The 11,175-nt window shown below is 37.0% G+C and overlaps 1 pseudogene; it reads right to left on the minus strand.

Annotated features, from left to right (window-relative positions):
- Positions 1-3,825: 3,825 nt before the first annotated feature.
- LOC119542095 lies at positions 3,826-5,638 on the minus strand (annotated as a pseudogene).
- Between the last annotated feature and the right edge of the window lie 5,537 nt (positions 5,639-11,175).

An 11,175-nucleotide genomic window follows, 5' to 3' on the forward strand; every position in this document is an offset into this window, starting at 1 on the left:
GTGGCATTTATACTTATTCCACATATACTAATGGTTTTAATAATAACCAACAATAAAGCATTACTAAGTGCTAGGCACTGCACTAAAACCTTCATCATCTTTGTAAACTGCCATAACAAACTTATGGGGATAATTTTATTATCCCCATTTTAAGATAAGGAAATTGAGGCATGGAATGTTAAATGACTTATCAGTATGAAGATTTATCAGCTAAGAAGAGGTAGAGCATCTTGACATTAGTTCCATCTGATTCCAAAATCCATGCTTTGTACTAATAAGATCAGCAGTCAAGGAATTACTTTCTACCCCTTAGTTATTTTGACTAAAATTTAGGAGGGTGTCCACCAGGATGCTGTCTCCATTGAGGTTATATTGTCCAAGTGGTAAGTTTTTACACATCCTGATTTGGGAATAATGGGATCCCCTTTACAATATTTTGAGTTCTAAGTATATCTTATTCATTTCACTTTTGTTTTGTTTTTAAATATCAAAGGAAAGCAATGCCAAAGGGAATAAGAAAGCAATGCCAAAGGTGAGGACTAGGGGAGAGCAGCACTGATCTTTTACACCTCTCTGCTGCCTCCTTACCCCACCCCTGATTTATGCCATAGCTATGCCAGCAGTCGGGAGTGCTCCAGAGTCCTAAAGCCACAGGAAGCCATCAGAGAGGGTACAATAAATTGGCCTAATAGCAGAAGCAGAACATGGTGTGACCTGGGAATAAAAGCAAGACTCCACCACCTTTGGCCTTGAGGGCTCCTCAAGAGATATCAGAAATAGAGAGGAAAACCCAAGAGGGACTGGAATGCTGCTAATCTGGCAGGTGGGGATATACCACATCACTATTAGAGAATTAATATAAATATGACCTTATCTTCACTAACTTGCCAGTGAAGCCTGGACATCCTTTATGCTTTTGCAAGTCCTCTCTTTTAAAAGACAGAACAGAAATACTCCATAAGCAGATGAACTTAATATGATATACTTGTTTTAAGGCTATTTATATAACATGGAATATAAAACAAAGTCTAATTTATAATGCAGTATCTTTCTCATCAATCTATAGCTAGTATCAATCACTTTTTCTAATCTTGAGTCATTTCCATATTTTTGACAGCACTAGAACCAGACAGACCAGGTAAGACCAGGATTGGGAATGGAACTATGCTGGTGGACAGAACAATTAATGTTGTACATAGGCCAAAGTACACAACCAGTTTATATTGGTAAGGTGTGACGTTAGCTAGAGTCTGGCTCAAGGTACAGGATGCCAGATTAACCTGGACAATGCAGAAAGTTTGAGATTTGACTAGCTGACCCGGTGATGAGTATTTAGAGATCTAAGCTCAGTAGAGAATGCAGGTTACATAAGAGCCATGGTGTAAAAACCAGAGTCAATGTCTTAGAGTTTGAAGCAGGGAAAATGACACAGAAAGACCAATCCAAGCATATGGCTTGGGCTAGAGAAGGGCATAAGAAAAGAGAAGGGAGGTCACCCATGAAAAAAAATCCACTGTAACCCAGCAAATGAATATTTGTCAACATGAATCCATTACCAAAACTGTTGATGTTTTGAAAAGAAATTTTTTGTCTTTTGAATCTATTTGCAGAAGCTTTTCTCTTATGGGCAGGTATGGGAAAGATTCATAGATACGCTTCCAAATGTTTTGGTTTGTGTAATCCCTAAAAGAATTTTGAAAAACTATGTGTTGCAGGTTGAATTTTGTCCCCAAAAAAGATGTGTTTGATCAAGTTCTAAATTCTGGTATCGGGGAATGTGACCTTACAGGAACAACTTCTGCCTTTATAGCCAGAGATTATATACTGTCCCTTTTTTTTTTTGAATATATATATTTCTATTCAACTTCCACCAGAGAATTTTATTTAATAAATTTTATGTTTGGAAGTCCTTTTCTGTTTGAGATATGTTTTATATGTTTATTTTATGTTGGAAGTTTTTTTTGAAATCCATAGTAGCCCACTTCAAACAAATATGAGATTAAAATGTTTAAACATTTCTTTTGACTATAAATATAAAATTTATTCTGGGTTGAGTTATAATTATTGTTAGCACAAAGTTTATCATAAAATAAATACATTACAAATTTTTATAATAATTAACTATAGTATAAATTTATTAGACTACCTCCCTCAATTAGATGAATGTGTTTTCTCAATAGTTCATGTATTTTTAGATATTACTTATTTCTCAAATTAGACAAGGTTCAGCATCAATTCTATTGCAATATTTCATTTTTTTGTAAGCATCAAGAAACCTTGTACAACTAAATAGCAGAAAAAAGAGAAATTTGTGTATCAGTGTTCCAGTTTTAAAAAAATATTTTTGACTTGGCAAAATTACAGCTTCATCTACTAACAAAAGTATTTTTAAAGAATCTGTCAGCTCACTACTTGATTAGGTCTTTCTTAACTTTGTTGTGGCAGATAGCATTGACTCACAAAAACATGTGATGTCCAAGTTTTAGAGTCATTCCTTTTCTCAACATTGAAATAAATATTTCCAAGTGACCCACTGTTTGACATCATGGAACAATACAGCATATCAAGATTAAGGATTGGTGAGAAGTGTGTCTTTTATAAGGTAGGTAAAGGGCAATTATGAAAATGGCAGTGGAAAGGAAAATCTAATTGTTCCTCCATCAGAGATGAATTCTCAAGCAGTTAAGTTTTAGGAAAAAACACATATGCAAGTTGAAGATCTGGAATTTTATCACCCTGAAACTATCCATGGCCACAAACCTTTGGAAAGTCTTCTCAAATCCCCAGGAGTTTTAGTACTTAAGTTTTGAGACATTTTTTTCAACTACATCAAAGGGAACCCCGTTTATTTTAACATTCTGGTCTTAACTTCAGGTTAAATTCCTGTAATTACAACACTACCTGAATCCTAGATTGGAGCAAAATCCTTCCTTTCATTAATAAAAGAACTTGAAACTTTTGTCCAGGTTGGCAGCAGTGGTTTAGCTGAGAATCCAAGATCTTCCTACAGTTAGTCTATTAAGAGTTTTAAGAGAGAGCCTTGGGAGTGTCTTCTCTGCCTCTACTCAAGTAGCAAATCAATGCTGAATTTCAGATGTATCAAACATATGATTTCAAACTAATGACCAAAAAATAAAAAAGAATTTGACCTACAGTAGCAAAATTTCATTGAAGGCACAAAAATCCCTGAGTGGTTCTGTTCTGACCTAGAAAATTTCATCAAGTTTTCATTGTTTTGTTGTTGTTGGTGGTATTTTTTCTGTGAAACACTCAAAGTTTAGGTTACTGGGAAATAATTTTAATCAAAAATTGTACATTTTCTTCCCTTGAATCCTGCCTTATATTAGGAAATGACACTGTGATCCTTTCACTACAAGTAAATATCACAAAATATTTACAAGAAAATATTTAAAATGACTCAAACACAAAAGCCAAGATGGGATTAAATAAACTGTTTCCTCAGAAATCTCTACTCCAGTGCCCACAGCATACAAGAGAAAAGCATGAAAACAAATAAACAACTAAGATCCCCCTGATCACATGTTTCAAAAGAATTGGAAAAACGGGAAGAAATGGGATGGAAATGATGACATGAAAGCAAATAGAGGTTAGCAGCACTGCTTCAATAATCAATCTATTCTGAATTAAATACCCTGTCTTCTATGCAATAAATTCTGACCAAGGCTAAACTTTAGGATATTCTTTGCACTGAAATTAGAAAATGCCCTGATCGTGTAGGTAGCTCTTTCATTTAACCTTAAAAAGAGCCTCTTTTCTCCATGAAACACTGATGTGAACAGAAGCCTGTTATGGCATCAAAAGCTGTCACAGCAGCCCTTCCATCTCTTTCATGAAAGCTTCAGACACATCAACCTTAGTTTGTACTGAGACAGGAACAGAAGGACCAGATTTGGGCACTGCTTTGGCAAAAGGCACAAGCAGAATCACCGCTTGACTTTCTGTGGGGAGTACCTGTAGCCCCTTTATTTTCCCAATGTAATCTCTGCCTTGGGATTAGTGATCTGTGGCTTGGCACTGATGGTTGCTGTGGCTTTCTTCTTAATGATGGCAGCACTTTTGCTCTGCCTTGGATCACTGAGTCAAATTGGGTGGAGCACGTAAAACTCATGGGTTTGGCAGGGATCTGGTGGGAAAAGCCTAGGTGAGGCAGGTCCAAGTGGAGGCACCAAAGGTAAGCGCATCATTCCAGGACGAGGTGGAGGGATACCTGGTAATGTGGAGAGAAATAGACTTGGTGGAGGTCCCTGAGGAAGAGAGCCAGGTGGAAGACCTGGAGGTGGACCTGAGGGAGGGCCAGGGGGTCAGCCCGGTGATGGTCCTGAAGGTGAAAGTTGGGGTTAAGGCCCTCAGAGTCCTGGCATTCCAGGTGGCCATAAAGGTGGTGCAGGTGGTGGTCCACGAGGAGGTGGTTCTGGCATGGGAGGTGCCTGTATCTTAGAAGGAAGAACAGACTTTGTAGGGACCTGCTGCTGTGAAGAAGCTGTGGATGTGACATCAGAAAGAGATTCTTCTTTATGCTGTTTGTGTGTGTGTGATTGCTTTTCTGCTTCAGAATCATCAGAATCATATTCATCTTCATCCTCTCAAATTCCTCTACTTTTAGTCCCTCCTCTGGGATTTCCTGGCCTGCCATTCAAAGTATCATAGCTTGAAGAGGGGTCAGTTCCTTCATGTTTTCCTTTTTCCTTGATTTTTCAGGCATATCTACAAATTGTGCACTCAGAACTGACTTTTTTCTTCCTTGTTGTCTCTCTCACTATCATCACAGTGCACAAATTCATCTCCCTCACTTTCTCCATCTGATCTGTCAGTGTCACTGTCATCAGTATTGTCATCATGTTTATTCTGATCTGGGTCCTCAAGATAGCCGTCATCCTGATTGATGATGGAAACATCACCATCATGACCCACTGAGCAAGTTCAGGATTATATAACATATCTTTGTCTTGCCTACAAGGAGGAAGATCTAGAGCAAAGCCCACTTTATGGCCAAACATCTATAAGACTTGAGGAGAAGGTGGACCAAGGGAGAACCAAGAGGTTTTCTGCCAGAGGACAAATGTGGAACACCATGCCCAAGAAAAGGAAGTATAGAAACGCCTGAGTTGGTGGTCCATAGGATGGAAGGTGATTGGGCACCAGGAAGTGGAATGTCCTGGATCAAGGTGTTGGAAGGAGCATGAGGCATATCTGGCAAAGGAACACTCTCAACTTCCACATGCTAGGCATTCTTGACAGCATCAAAACATTGGCTAAGTCGAGCCCTCTTCTGTTAATATTCTACTTCAAGCTTTCTCAATTATTTGTAAATATCTGGATTCTCTTTTTCATAGAGTCATGAAATATGTTCAAAGGTTTTGCACAGTTTTTTACATTTGTCTTTCAGCACCTTTTCATTTAACTGTGGCTGTTGCATGGGGTTAAACTCCACTTCATCCAATTTCTCCTTGTCCATAATAATCTGCTTGGGACCCTTCATCTTCAAAACTGCAGCTTGCATCATCATGCCCTGTTTTTTGTTCTTCTGTAATTCTCTCTTCTGGGTTTCCTTTTGGGCCTGATCTGTGGGGTTCATAAATTCTCTACTCTTAGTGGACGATGTAGATTTTCTTCCCATATTTAAAGTTTGTATTGCTTATTTGTTCATTTTTTTTTTAAATCTAATACTTCTGCTGAGTTCCTGGGACTATGAGAAGTGGGGTACGGGTGATTCCTGGCCTCTTATATTTTGTAGGGGTCTTCACCTTGACCTCTCGGTTAGCCTCCCAGTCACTGCCATCTTGAAACTTCGCACTTTTCATTCTTTTTAGAAAACTTAGACTAGTTTCTTATATTTTCTACAGCTCTACACTCCCTTAGTTGGCAGTGGTTAGCCAGGTGCAACTTGTTTAATAAGTAATAACATTCTTATAATAGTTGAGCTCAGAAACTTAAGTAGAGCTTTTGGAAACAAATAAAAATTGAATTTAATATAACCTTCTAAAAGGAAAATGACACAATGAAAACTAAAAACTTTAAAGTGGAGACAAAATGGGAAGTAAGATCCTAAAAGGATTGCTAAATTATAAGATACATGGGCAGAGTCAAACTCACCAACTGAAGACTAGCAAGATCACACCTGCATTCACAAGTTTATTTATCAGTTAGGTTTATTAACTTAATGCAGCAAGGGAGACCACACTTTAACTTTTCAAGTTTCAAAAAAAGGTTAAGATTTTAATTGAAGTTCCATTAAATCTACAGATCAGCTTGGGGAGAGTAGACATCTTTATAATATTCAATCTTCTAGCCAATGGACATGGTATAATTCTCCATATACCATAAATAAAGGTCTTCTTTAATGTATTTACATGATTCTTATAATTTCATAAGGGGTGAATTTTAGGAGCATCTTAGTAAGGGTCACTTGAGAGGGGTTTCTTAATAAAGGGGGAGCCTATGGTGGAGGATTCTGAAAAGAGATTAGAAATCAAGGGCCAGTTCTGGATTGGATGCTGTTAAGAAACATGGACAATTTGGTGATTAGTTATCTAAAAAATTTGGGTCCAGAAGCAGCAAGATTATAGTGGGATTAGGTTTGTCATTGATAGGAAAACAGAAATAACTCAAAAAGATGGAGGCTAGTCATTTTTGTGAAGCAGCTCAGCCTTGTTTATGTTCTGTTAGAAACCTGCTTTAAAAAAAAAAAAATTAATGCTAGTAACATTGATTATGTTGGCCTTGTCTGTGTCCTGTTGGAAACACCACATTTTGTTAGGAACATTGCAGTTTAATTGGCAGCAGGAGATATTTTCATTTCTTCACTAATTAATGGCCCAGCTTTTGCTTTGCTGAGTAGGTATGCAAATTTGGAACCAGGGCTCAATTGCTCAGGAAAGCAGATGCTAACTCCTATACCATGAGTAGTCCTGCTTCTCTCTCCTTCCAATTAAACAATACCCATTCTGACATCTACATTAAAGCTGAACAAATATTTAAAGAATTTCAGTTTGAGGGGCACTAAAATATTAGACCTGCCTGGGGAACCCCAAGTCTCATCCCATTTATGGAGTGGGTATAGGGTTTGATAGAAACAATACACAATTTTTTATTCATTTCATTAGCAACTCCTTCCCCAATAGCTGATTCCAAAACACTATGATATGGAAATCAATAAATGAGATGCAGGTATCGATGAGCACAAAAACTATGAATACAAAGCAGAATGGATATATGTAACACAGATTATCCCAGAAAACGAACAAATATATGGTCACCCATTTGATAAAACTATTATTGTTTTTTATGACCCCATTCTTCCCTTTGCAGGAGAAATGCTCTGCCTGCTTTGTAGGCTCCAGTCTGTAGTATTGGGGTGGGAATATCACGGATAAGAGCAGTGATGGGTCCATGGATAGAATGACAGACCCAGAACCAAAACTGCTGTTTCTGTCCATTTCTGAGCTCCCTGGCACAGAACTGGAAGCAAGTGCATCCACATATGCCCATGCCTTCCTCACAGAAGGCACAACCAGAAGAGCTGGACAAGGCCTGGGGACAAATTCAGATTGGAGTAGCTGTGTATATTTGAGTTAAGCACACTACTGGGAAGTTTTGCTTTACCTCCAGGGGAGAAAGAAGCTGTGCATTATGAGGGGCCTGTGTTTTCATTTACTGAGATTCAGCTTTGTGAAAATGAGGGCACTTACAACAGGGTGCTCTGTGTTGATTGTTAACCCAAAAAATTAAGCTGTGTTTGACTATAGAGTTTCTGCTATTTCTTGAGCAGAGTAGACAAGAATAATTATATGTTACCAGGACTGACATTCAATTTCAATGAGATGTTCTTATTCACTAAGTAGTCATCAAATACAACAATTTTAGGGAAGGTGTTGTCCTTGCATGAAATTTCAGTAACAGTAGGCTTCTGCTGTGATTTTATTCATTATGTACCTCATATGCGTGCTCTGAAGCAAGCATAAGGGGATCTAAACAAGAACAAGACTCTGCACCATACAATACTGAGCTGTCAAAACAGGGGGACTGCTTTACCATTTTCCTATTGAGGGTCTTCCTGAGATGGAAAGAGAATGAGTTTTGGAGCAAATGCACGTTGAAAAAGCCCTCTACTTTGCCATTTATTTGCTCTTTGGCTATAGAGACTGCATCTGACTTCTCTGAGTCTCAATATCCTTATCTGTGAAATGGAATAATTATATCCACATCATGGGTCTTAAATATATAAACACAAATCATCTATATACATATGTATATTTCTTGGGAACTTAAACTCATCTTGTTCATGAGCCCACATTTGTGTTTGGTAGAGAAAATACGTAATTAAGGAAGTTCAGTCTATTTTGTTTTAAAACAATCTCTTTCAAGTGATTATTCTATCAATTTAGGATATAAATGTGCCCACTTTAAAGTTCAAGAGAGCCACTCAAGGCTCTCCTCTCTTCTCTTCTCTTCTCTTCTCTTCTCTTCTCTTCTCTTCTCTTCTCTTCTCTTCCTCTCTTCCATCCCAGAGTAACAGAGGCAAGAAAAAACCCATGTTACAGTGTGAGTCCGCCTTTGTCCTCTGAGTCTTTGTAGGCACTTCCTAAGATGCCTTACCTCTCTGTGTCTTGGCCTCTGTGCTTACTCATTTCTGATCATGTAGCATGACATCTGTTCTCTTGGCATGCATTTATCCCTGTTGGTCGAATCCACAGTGGCTCTGCATCCTCCATCAAAATCTTATCTAAGTGATGTCCGCTCACAGTCTCTGCTGAGACTTAAGTCTCTCCTTTGCCTCAGCTAATCCCAGGCAAACATTCTCTTTTTTTGCTAACTTCTTCACCCCTTTTTAGGGGCCACGGAAACTTTCTGAGGTCAAGATACGCAACACCCTCTTCTCAATTCGGCCTTGGCCTGCACCTTGGATCCCAAGGCTTAACTCCAAGTTGCTTGAAAAGGAATTGGAAGACCTTCTACTGCTGCCCTTGTGTTTGTGGGCATGGTTTGAAGAAAAGAGCATGAGGATTGAACCAGAGAGGACTGGGTACAAATCCCAGTTTTGGGGAATTGGGGAACCCTCTCTCTCTCTCCATGTCTCTGCTTCTTCTTCAGTAAACCAGATAAAATAATGCTTACACTTTGGAGGTTCTAAGGATTAAATGAGATGGTGAAAGCGAAGCAACTGCTACATAGTAGGTATCAATGAATGTTAATTTTCCTCTTCCTCTATTTCTAAGCAGGCATGGCAAATTGAAAAAGACTTCTACTAAACATTCAAAAGCTCTGCCAGATGGGGGTTACTGCCTGGCTCGTTTAAGCACCTCTTTCTCCTAGTGGGTTTCATTTCAGTGTTTGAGGGAAATAATTCAGAATATGTTAATGAAACTGAAAAGACATGCTGTCCTCACCCTGAGACATGAAATTAAAAACTCGATGGAACTAACAACATCTTTGAAGATAGATACTTAAATACATCCTGAAACTGAAAATTACTGAATTAACTTGCTAGAAGAGCGTGAGATCAGAGCAAAAAAGCATGAGAAGATGAAAATATAATTCTGGTTACAAGCTGAATCCACTAATTTACTTATCTACTCAGGACAAGTTGCTACATCTTAAATCTCCACATTTTATTTTTCTATTAGCAAAACAAATTAAAAACAACTAATAAAATATCAGGTCATAAGTAACCAAAATAGTATCTCATTGTTTAAGTTATTGTGTGTTTGTATATATATTTATACGCACTATAGAATTTAGGTAATAGAATTGTTTTTACTTTCTTCCTATGAAACATATCATACATTCAGGAATTAGTATACTTACAGAAAGTTCTGTAACATGTATCCTGGTGTACACTTCAGGGTTTTTTGAGGGTACATGAGTAGAAATGATATCATTGGCTTATAGGGTATATGGGTGTTTGAGAGTACCTTTTGCACAATCTAGCTGCCAATACTTGGAATGGTATTTTTAGACTTTTTAACTTTAAACTATCTGGTGTGCAATGTTATCTCATTTTGATTTTAATAAGCATTTCCCTGATTACTAATGATCAATTCTTTATACTATATATTTATATAGTTCATCAACTTTAATCAATCCTTCATATGATTATTGGCCTCTTCTGTTAAGTGTTATTCATATATTTTGTCAATATTTCTACTGGATTGGTAATGTTTTATTTTTAATTGACTCAGGATACTTTGTATATTCTGGATACTATTCCTTTGTCCATTATTTGTGCTACAAATATTTTCTACTGGATTTGGGTTTATCTTTTCACTGTCTCTGTTATGGCTTTTAACCAACAAAAGTTCTTAATTTTAATGTAGCCTAATGTATTAATCACTCCCTTGAGGTTGCAGTTTTTGTGTTAAGAAAGTTCCCTACCAGGAAGTAATGTCTTCCTGTCTATTCTTCTAAATGACTTAATCTTACTAGAAATTGACAGATACTCTCCTGTATTTTCTTCTAAAAGTTTTAAAATTTTGCCTTTCACAAGTTTTTGATACATTGGAATTGAATTTTGTCTATGGTGTAGGGATCCAGTTTCATTTCTCTCATATTAGCCAATTGTCCCACAACCATTCCCTCACTGATTGGCAATGCAAGCTCTGACCAAAAAATCAAGTCTATATTTATCTGTGATTCTATTTCTGGGTTCTATATTCAGTTCTTTTCATCTATTCATCTACTCTTGCAAAAATAATGCATTGTTTAAATCATTATAGCTTTGTAATAGACTTGATATTTGATAGGGCAACTCATTGTGCCTGATTATTCTTTTTAAGCAGTATCATATTTCTTTGTCATTTGTTCCTTTATACTGTCTCTCATTTAATTTTTCAAGTTTCAAAAAAAGGTTAAGATTTTAACTGAAGTTCTATTAAATCTACAGATCAGCTTGGGGATAGTAGACATCTTTGTAATTATTCAGTCTTCTAGTCAAGGGACATGGTACAATTCTCCCTATACCATAAATAAAGGTCTTCTTTAATGTATTTACATGATTCTTATAATTTCATAAATATTTTGTTAGCTTTTCTATAAATGTTTTTAGTTACTATTGTAAAGCATTTTTTTAAAGCTTTTATTTTTAAACTGTCAAATATGATTATATAGAAATGTATTTGGCTTTAACAAACTGGTCTCAAATTCAACACCCATGCTAAA

The sequence above is a fragment of the Choloepus didactylus genome, chromosome 8 (assembly GCF_015220235.1).
Source record: "Choloepus didactylus isolate mChoDid1 chromosome 8, mChoDid1.pri, whole genome shotgun sequence".
Lineage (NCBI taxonomy): Eukaryota > Metazoa > Chordata > Mammalia > Pilosa > Megalonychidae > Choloepus > Choloepus didactylus.